At 40.2% G+C, this 10,763-nt stretch overlaps 1 long non-coding RNA gene across 1 annotated transcript; it reads left to right on the top strand.

The window, feature by feature from the left end:
• The first annotated feature begins 4,227 nt into the window (after positions 1-4,227).
• LOC139208005 (uncharacterized) lies at positions 4,228-10,454 on the top strand. The gene is made up of 3 exons (XR_011585176.1): positions 4,228-4,484; positions 8,134-8,164; positions 10,398-10,454. It is a non-coding gene; the product is annotated as an uncharacterized lncRNA (long non-coding RNA).
• Positions 10,455-10,763: the final 309 nt, after the last annotated feature.

Here is a 10,763-nt window from a genome sequence, read left to right as displayed (position 1 = left end):
TTCGATACAGGTGCGCCTTCAAGAGGCAGCGAGGAAAGGCAGAGCACAGTCCATCCACCACTCTGACAAGCTCTCTGTGGCTAAACAGCACTGCTGTGCAAGCACAAAGAAAACTGCTTTATTAGCAATACCTGCAGGTTGTTAGATTGAAGTATACATCACTTTAGGTGGCAAAATAACGCATGGCGATATCATGGAGTTGTGGTCTTTTTTCAAAATCCTGCATATCCTGTTTGTCTGTATTGCTGCCATAACAAAGCAATTTCCTGTGAAGGATTAATAAAAAGAACTATTCATTCATACTATTCATATCAGCGGTGTTCTTGTTCCTTCTGCAAGTCTGTCACTTAATTGTGCAAATTAAGTGTTGCCACAACCTCTAGGAACATTTTTCCCATGCTCCGCCCAAGCCTCTGTCAGTCACTCTTTAATAACGTTGTCAAAACCACAGTCATCACAAAGACACACACAGAGGCAGATGTACTGTACATTCACTGGAATATGAACTCCACATAAACAAATCTGCCTGCCTTTTATCAAGACACACCCTCTCCCCACAGCAGAAGATATTCTGCCCTAAGATATGGCAATGTCATTTGCTAAATGTCTCATCCAGTGTCATAAATATAAAGATAATTCTTTCCTGCCTGTTTATCAGATTTTTTTCCCCTCTTCCATAAACTTCCATGATGCTGGCGGTGAATTTTATTTCAAAGTGACATTCACAAAGTGGAAAAAAATGGCACCTTGAATTTATTCAGTGAAAGTTGGCATGTGATTAAAACTAGCTGAAATATTAACAACTAAACTTTACTGAACCTTATTATAAAAATGGCATATTTAAGGATGCATTCCCATCATAATTTTTTTTTTTTGTCTGTGGATAAAACACTTGTGAACACGAGGGAGGGAGGGAGGGTGGGAGGGTGGGAGGGAGTGAAGTGTACTGCAGGTTTGCCTCCATGCCTGCCTGCATGCGGGGGTTTGGTCAGAGTGGGCTCGCTAATCTATTTTTAGGACCTGGGGGTCACTTTGACAAGCAGGACTGATTGGAATGGTATCAGGACTCAGAAGAAGAGCTTTTAATAGTGTGTTTTCTCCTCTCAGGACATTCTCCCTCGGCATGTGGTCTGGAGAGTACACCTGTGTGTGCATGCGTGTGAGTGTGTGTGTGTGTGTGTGTGTGTGTGTGTACATGTGGAAGTCTGGGTGCTGTTTGCAGTTTATTATTGTGTTTCATTTCACTGTATTCATTTATTTGTTTGTTTCACTTCAGAGGAAAACTTTTTTTGTGATTGCGGCTGCAGCACGCTGTTGCTCAACCGCTACAGATTCACATTTTTCAGATGAACCTGCAGCTGCCACGACTGTTTCAGTTTAAGTGTTTTGTGCATGAGTCAGTCTTGATGAATTATAGGAAGAGAAAATCTTCTTCAAATTCATTTCTTTGGGACTCTTTTTTCTTAAATGCCACATATTTTCTTTGGGATAAATGTTCCTGTTTGAGAAGAATTAATACAAGATGGGAAATGTGGAGGTATTTGTGTTTGTGGGCACATTTATGTGGTTCTTCAACTGGAGCACTTACAACTCTCTACAGAGAGAGATGGCACCCAGAGAGTAACATGAGGAGATCGGCCCAGACAAGCAACCAATGAATTTCACAGTTGCTTATCAGAGCCTAGGCAAATGAGCCGGAGAGAGCACAGCAAAGAGAGGGAGAGAAAGTTGTCTCTATCAGCTGTCTTTGCCGCTGGTGTGTGTCCAACGTCCTCTCACTCAAAGCCAGTCTGACAGGTGCTTTGCTCAGCTTCCCTGTTTCAGCAGCAGTGAGGTTGTTCTCCTGTTGGTGCTGTATGTTCCTTTTCACCCACTGTTTTTACTAACAAACCTGGCAACTAATACATTAAAAAAAAAGCTGCCTTTGGTGTTTTTATCTTTTTTTACAATCTTTAGTGTTTATATATTTGATATTTCAGTGTATTTAATTCTACTTCGTTTTGTTAACATTTTATAGAGAAATGTATAGTTGCACACGAGAGAAACTTCAACTTTTATGTGTGCACCAGTTTGTCGATAGTTTTGCATCCTTGCTAGATCAGCGATGATTTGCTGATTAGTTGACTGAACTATTGATAATTACATTTTATTACATCTATTACATTTTTACTGATGCTTGGGCTAAACAGGGCATTTGAAGATGCCACCATGGACCTTTTGAATATTGTGATGTGTAGTTTAATTCAACTGTTTTTCAAGAAGACCTAACGATCAATGGATTAGTTCAGAAAACAATCATTAATCTCATTGATCAGCACCTACATGAGAGATGCTGAATTACACACATTGAAAGTTTGTTCTTGAAATATAGTTATTGGAAAGGCCAGTGTCTTTACTCTGGCGTGAAGCCGGGGCGAGGTATTGGCTGAAGCAACGTGTGCTGAGAAAGCTCACAGTTTAATTCATATTGGTCTGTGTTGTCACGACAACCACAAAAGACGATTGGATGTCCGTTTTGACCTTTGAGCTCTGCCGTTGCTGTAGTATCGGCCTTACTACCATCTAGAGTGCATGTTGCTCTATTGCTTTTGTGTTGTGAAACTCGCTCTCTGATAAAGACATCCATCAGTTACAAAAACATTAGCAATCCACTATCTACATTGTCAAATAGCACGACACACTGTTGTAACAGAGATAGAGGCTGATAAGAGGAGACAGTGTGCTGCTGGGTGGGATGGGATATTCTCTCACGTCATCCACGTGTCGCTGAACTATAACCACGCTGAACAGAATTGTTATACAGACCGGACCAAATCTGATTCATGATTGGAAGCTATGATTCACTGCCTCCTTTGGACCAACTCTGTCAGTTTTCTAACAGCTGCCCAGGAAATGAGGGCATTAGACTGCTGCAGATGAATCATGGCATCTGAAACTGCTCCATTTAACTTTAGACCCTTAGCTGCAACATGGAAATTCAGCAGCATGGAGTCAGTAGGACCACAACTCTGACTTGACATGAAGGAAAAGACTCGACCATGCTGGGTTTTCCTCGTTTACACTAAATGTCAGCTTATTGCTCGACACCTAACCTCTAAAACTGTTGTAACAAGTGCCATTTGTCACATTTGTCTTAAACAGGATATCTGGTCTTGAGGGTTTGAATTGCAGCGTGTGGAACCGAGGATGTCATGATACTGTATACTATACCATAGTTTATTTCAGTGTTTAGACTGTATGAACCTCAGTTTTACCCTCCTTCTTACTTACTTCATACTTTATGAAGTATTGTACTTTTTACTACATACACTACATTTATTTGACAGCTACTAGTTGTGAATAATAAAAGTTGCATTCAAAATGTATCATTATCTCAGAAAATATAATACAACCTCTTTAAAGTATATTTTACTGATACTACTTCTCTACTGAGTACTTTCACACTGTAGGATTACTACCTTTACTGAAGCTATGAATCTATGGCTGTGAGTCAAGATTTTCCTGTGTGACCTCCAATAACTGCCAGAACAAACCCCCTGCTGAGTGGGGTCCAAAGTCTCACTCGTTGCCGCCATTTGATTAGGCAAATTATTGACAAGAGTTGACTGCTGTCTAAACCAAAAATAGGAAATTGGCAGGTACATCTAAATCCATTGTCGTTTGAGGAATGTCAATGACCCTTGCTAAACAATGGATAAAGAGGAGTGGCTGTGCGGTGAGATTACATGATTTGGATTATGCAATGGCATCCCTGGCCATAGATCAAACCAAATGTTTGAACTACTTGAAGGAATGTGTTATTTTCCCCCCCGACAAATTTGGACTGGCCACACAGCTTGTTATCAGAATTTATTCAACACTAACATACATTGAACCTCGTGCCGTGTGTGTGCTGTTATTTATGGAGTTTAAAGCTCAGTTTGACAAGTCTGATTGTTCCCAAGTGAAGTGCAAAGGAGACAAACCAAGTGCACCGTGTGTTAGTATTGCGGGTGTGGTTCAGTGACTTGGCACTGCTCCTTCTGGTTTCGTGGTTTAATATACAGCACTGTTGTCACTTCTTGTCGCAGTGTTGTGTGAACTGTGGGCAGATTGTGAAACCTAACAAGTGATGATGGTGAACAGCCAATAAAGTTTCTGCACCAACGACTCAGCCCTGGCTGTAAAAGGCCAACACAAGGGCTATATTTGTGTTCTGTAGTTGACTTGGAGAGAGAAATGCCAGCCTCACCCTGTTCCCTTGCTCACAGAGGCTGCAGTGTCTCTGATAAGGACGACACAATCATGCCCAACACTGTCTCACCCACAGCTGATTCCTCTGTTCTAACTCCCCCTGTGTCTAAGTCTTTCAGGACTGCTGATGCATGAGAGCATCTGGGTGTGTATTTAAATCCAAAGTATTTTGTTAGAATGAAGGAACAAAGATGAAGGATGTTGCGTGCGTTGGTGTTGAATACTGCAGAGCAAGTGAGATCATTGTAGAGGTATGCTGCTGATCACACCTGAATAGCCATTCATTTAAGGGTATGGTACTGTTTTGTAGATGTTATCGTCTGAAAGAAGCAGAGCTGTGTCGGTCTCACTAGTGGCTGTGTATGAATTGAGATGCGCGCCTTGGTCTTGTCTCGGTGCAGCTTTCACTTGTAGATTTTTGTCGAAGCATAATTTTGCCTTGGCTGCTGATTGTTTAATTTGGCTCATAGTAAGAAGTTATTTGTCTAATGTTTGAAAAGTGGCTCATGTTTCTCCGGTTGTGTGTGTTTCTATTTGTCTCTGGTTTGTTTTGGCAGAAACACACCCCTCAGTTCATGTTTTGTCACAAAAGTATGACGCAATTCTGCTGCAATTTGACTTGACTGAACTAAATCAGTGTGATAAAACAGCATCAAGTAGACAACTAATGATATATATTATGGTTTTGATTAATCTGTAATGATTGATATATGTATTCCAGGATATCACTAAATGTTGATTGAATGCATAGCTTGTGTTTTGAAATTGTCCACCTGTGTTGCATTGTGTGGTTGTGTGAAGATTGTTTAGTAACTGGCACAAATATAGCAGTTTTGTGTCTTTGCGTTTTCACTGGAAGTTAAAAGAAGGAGGGTGTCCCAGGGTGGCGGAGGATTGGTTCTCACCCTTTGACCTCGGCAGGCGAGTGATGATGTGAAAGTCTGTGTAAACATGTAGAGGTTGAGGCTTATGACTGAGATGACTGGCTGGTGGGAAGTGATGAGAGGGTGCTGTTAATTTGTCAAGCTGCAGGGTTTGCTGTCGGACCTCTGTAGACTTACTGTGCTATACTGTGTAGCAAGTACACAATTTATATTTGGTGGGGCTGCCTGATCTAAAGACACTGAACCATCCTATTTCACTCCCTAAACCAGAAAAAGTTCTGTAAGAAAAGAAACAAATGTCTAAGAAAAGATCTCATCTTCACAAAACAAATAGACAAAAGCTATGTGTTTGACATGATGTATATCAGATTAAATTTTAGTGGAACGTGGTGTTCAGGATATTCAGGATACCTTCATTGCTGAATGGCTTCCTTCTCCTCGCAGCACAGTGAAGACCCAAAACCCAATGAGATTATTTTAACTGATCATACTACTTCACAGGAGCTATTCCTAGCCTTTACTGTCTGTGCAGAGCTTGTGAGTGTCAGAGTCTGATGACGTTCTGTCGATGATTGTGCTCAATCATATGATCACTCAGCTGATTCTAACAGACCACAGCAAAGTCCTGAGGCGCTGGAGACCTGAAAATAACCCTGTCTTCTCTTCTGTTCAGCTATTACCACTGCCCATAAATGAGCATTATGAGAGACGTTGTGGTGGTAGTTTTGGTATATCGCTCATTTTTTCTCAATCTGGCTACCGCTGCTATAATCTAAGATTTTGTGACTGTGTTCCAAGCCACACAAGAGAGGCCTTTTTTTTTCTTTCTCCTGCCTCTTTTATTGGGCCTATAAATCTGGAATATGCCAAACTGGTAAACATCCATTTCAGTTTTCACTGTTGGCAAATTAGCATGATGACGCATACTGGTGAGAGAGTTTTCTTCCCATCCAGTCAAAGTGCTCAGAGCCTTTCCTTATGTAAATGTACCAGTACAGCAATGTAATAATACACCATTACAAGTAAAAGTCTTGCACTTAAAATTTTACTGAAGTACAGAAGAATTATCAGCAAAATATACTTAAAGCAGCTATGAGCGGTGTTTTTATGATAATTATTTATTGATCAAAGTGTTGAACCCACAGAGAATAATCACTTGAATCTGCAGCTCCTCTCAGTTTTATGGAGCTTTATAGTGAGTTTCATTTTATTGTTAAACTGTCCAGCCAGCAGCTTTACTGGTTTGGTCCATGCTCATCTCTCTGTTTTCAATTAAAAAGGCTCTATAAACCCGCTGTCCCATTGTACACTACCTGCTCAGCATCAAACAGCAGGGACAGTTAGCCACTTGTCAGTGAACACTAAGCAGCTAAAGGGCCTGGTATTTCCCTTTAGGTGGTAGAGACCAAAAACAGAGCTAAAAGACAGTGGATATAGGACTTTGATTCATCTGATGGTTATTAACTCAATTCCAAATGAATGATAATGTTACTATATCCTTGCTGGATCTCTAAATAGACAACCATAACTACTTAAAAAGTGATGATATGCCAGTGTTGTGTTCACAACTTGTGTCTGTCCCCTAGTGGCCAAAAATCAAAAATACATACTGTACTCATTCCACAAGAAAATTGTCCCAGTGAATCTATTGAATTATGACTGTTTATATAGAATATACTAATTTGCATCCATATTTAGTTCAGTCATTGAGTATAGTGGTTCCAAGTGGGTCACAAGTCTGAGAGGTCATGAAATGATTATAAAAACAAAACAAAGTCCACCAATGTACATTTGAACTCACTTGTGGGCGTGTCTGTAATCTTAGCTTTTTATGTGAAATGATGGATAATACAAGTTTACCTCTTTGGGTTACGTAACTGATGCAACTCTGACTGTTTTCTAATATAATCCAATGTTTTAAAGCAAAATGTCAATCTGACAAGTAACTGTAGCTGTCAGATAAATACAGTGGAGTTGAAGATGCTTCCATAAATAAATATTCCTTGACTGAAAGGTGAATGCAGAAATAGACTGTCAGGTAACAGAAATGGAAATGCTGAAGTTAAGGAAATGCTTCAAATTGGCTTTGCATCCTTGCTTCGCCCCCGAACCAAGCAACCAATAGGAACCCGAACATGTTTGATTGACAGGCAGCCATCTCAGGTGTCGACGCCGTACGCACATTGCATTGTCAGTGGGTGTATTATATTGCATGCTGGGAAGTGGCTGTAAGAGACCCAAGTGTTTGTGTGTAAAGAGGCATGTGTGACTATTGTATTACCACATGATAGCAGGAATGTGTAGCATGCACAGGGGATGTGAAGCAGACTGCATATCATCCTCTGTCACCTCTATGGTTACTGTTAGCACTGTAACTATTTCTGACTGTTTATTATCCTCTCTAAATAGACGCCACAATCAACTCAGAGGACAGGTACGCAATGTACATAAGAAACAGGTAATATCAGGCTTGCAGGTTAAGAATGTGAACTTTGTTTGGTTTCACAGGAGCAAGAATGAGCTGACATTTTGCTGGGAAAGTGATTTACTGACTGCCAGGTTAACAGTCAAGCCCCAGAAATATGACTGAAATTCTGTGTGACCTCGGTAGCGTGCTAAGAGCTCTGTTGTTCCAACAGTGGAACCTTGTTTGGTATTCAGATGTTAAATCAGCACTTATTACTTGAAACAAAAACCCCCTTTCTGCACCTAAACTTTAATTAAATGTTTTTTTTTTTACAGCTGCTTGATTTTGTGATTAGTGTAAAAGTAGACACACACACACACTCATAACACTTTATGACTTGCAATGATCCTTTCCTGAAATGTGTGTTTGTTTTTCTCTCTGCCTTTGTGTTGCTGTGAGTGAGTGAAGGGCTGGCAGTAGTCTGGATTGTGCTCTCACTTTCCAGCTCTTTCACTGCCCGACACAGAGACCCAACAAGCATGCCCTCTGTTCTTTTATTGTCATTTTCTCTCACACATACACCTCTGCTTTCTGCTCTTTCCCTCGCAGGCATCAAGAGACCAACAGGAGGCTGAAAAATGTGAGTGGAAAAATATAAGCGATGTTGTTTTTTTGTTTCTGAGAACTTGATTTGTTGGCCTGTAATTCAGAAGTAATAAAACATAATTTAGCCTCAGTCAGAGTCCTGTTTAGGTGGCACTGGAGCATAGAATAGCTTAAAGGGGAACCCTGCTGATTTTTACACATCAAGGTCTGTTTACAGGTGTTTTACTTCTACATTTGAGGGGGAAAAAGTTGTATAAAGCCTGTTGTGGCTCCAGAGGGAGCGGCGCAAAATCTGATAAATGTCCTCAAGTGATGTCACTTGAGTCAGCATTAGTTCGGTCTGAAGTCTACAAGTTTAGAAATCAAAGAAATTTGGGGGTGTGGAGTTAAAAAGAAGTGAGTTCACCAAACCTCTGTCGCCCGCTCCTCATCTTTACCAAAGTCTAGCAGCTACATTAGCCGCTGCTAGCGTTACCCACCCAAATCTCAGGCTAGTTGCATTGTGGGTAATGTAGGTGGCATGTTTTGACAAGGAAGAAGAAGAATGTATGAACATTACATGGAGTTACTCATTTTTTAAACTGTTCATTGTGAGTCCAACAATGCTATAGAGGTATAATTTAATAAAAATAAATAAATAAAATAAAAATAATTGGTTGAGTACCCGAGGACGCCAAGAATTTGGTCCACCATCACTAAAAAACAAAACCCTAAAATGTAGTAACTTGACCAATAATTCGATAAAATCTTCAGGTGGGTCCGTTTTATTTCTCCAACACTGACAATGTAATAATTTTGATGGATAATGTAATGAAAATAATACCAACAAACACTGATTTCATGTTTGGAAATGTAAACTCTTGAAGTTGAACAAAACAAACCTGCCTTAGGAAACCTTAGGAATGAGTAAATGAGAGTAAAGAGTTTGCATATAAAGGTCTTCATGGTGTGCACACATTTCACACTTAGAGAATATGCACATTGTGTTTAAACCGTCCCCCACTAGACAATGAATCCAGTTGTTTAATCTATTCTCTTTCTCCCACTCTTTTTTTTTTTTGTGTTTTCAGCCACTTGCATTGTTACTGAATTAGCTGAAGAAACTCCATCAGTTATGAGACTTTGATCACATCTTTGGTTTCACTAACTGTCACCTTTGTGAAACGAGGTGGAACAGAGTTGTGGGCTAACCCTGCAACAGGACAAACTATTATGCATTTAAAAAACATATAGAAAACATCTGCTAAGCATTTTTCATATTCAGTTTTTTATGGCCTTTTTGGCTTTATTAGACAGGTATAGTGGAGACTGAAAGAGGCAGGAGACATATTGAGAGCAAGCCCAAATAAGTAACTACACTTTAGATACAAGCCCTAAAAATTGCAACCCATGACCCAATATTTCTAAACGACTTTACAGAAAAATCATCGCAAAGTCACTTGTAATGAGTGAACGTGGCAAGTGTGACCCCTGTCGATTTCTTTCCTGAGTAGGCAAAGTTAGCATCACTTTGCATTGAGAGCGGTACTGACAAATTCTGCACAGCCTGATTGTTTTAGCAAGAACGGGAAAATAACACAACTGCCAAGCACCTGTCAAGACAGTAAGGCTGACTTACTAAGTAGTAATTGTGGAGCAGGTGACCTACCAGCTGCCACCTACTGGAGGCAAATAGCAATTGCCTATGCCACAATTACACCAGGTGGAGCAAACATTTACGACTAGTTATGCATGTTTATATGTAGGTGTTATGAAAGCTGACTTTCTTACTTGCGACATGGTCTTAATATGTTAATTTTGATTTTAATTTATAAGTGTAGGCAAAAGCATAGAATTTCTTCATCATGTTTGATCATCCAGCGTTATTTACCCACAGTGTACACTTCAACTGCGATAATGACATTTTTTATTTTTTTATTTTTTGATGTTGTGAAACCAAAGAGCTGACATGTGGATTTGAACCGCATCCCGTTGATGTAGCAGTGATTGTTTGCTTTAGTGCAGCACATTTACCTGTCCAGCCTATTAATGCACACACAAACAGCAACAGAGTGTTCTGGATGAGCCTGGAAACAGGAGCATGGCAGCGGCTGATATCACCTTGTGTCAGAGTAGGGCTCCAACTATCATAACAATCACCTGCTTCAGCACAGCACAGAACATTCATCAGTTAGGGTAAACATATAGCTATTTTGTCTGGTAATGATAATCAGTTTCCACATAAAGGCAAGTATGATTTGTGAAGTAAGCTGTTTTCTTCCCTCCAGGTATTGATCACCATTTACTGGCTGGGTAGAAGAGCTCAGTGTGACCATTTCTATGATGGACCTTACCTGAATTTCAAGGCATTTGAAGGATTATTGGGCACAGCACTATACAAGGTAAAACTCTCCAAGTGGGTCATTATCCCCTTATCCCACTCTGTGCGATCTTTTCTGTGCTGTCGTGAAATAAAAGCTTAACTTTCTTGTGGAAACCAAGAGCGACGTGAATGAAATCCTCTTTTACAGCCACGACCCATTACGTTTCTGTATCCTCCCTGGTATGTGGACTATGTGCGGGAGAATGACTGTTAAAGTCCGAGGGGCCACTAAAACCAAAGCTGCGTTATTCCATAAATGACCCGATCCCTT

Source organism: Pempheris klunzingeri, chromosome 10 (genome assembly GCF_042242105.1).
Source record: "Pempheris klunzingeri isolate RE-2024b chromosome 10, fPemKlu1.hap1, whole genome shotgun sequence".
Classification (NCBI taxonomy): Eukaryota; Metazoa; Chordata; class Actinopteri; order Acropomatiformes; family Pempheridae; genus Pempheris; species Pempheris klunzingeri.
The sequence above is the reverse complement of the archived record's forward strand: the minus strand, read 5'-3'. Positions and strand labels throughout refer to the sequence as shown.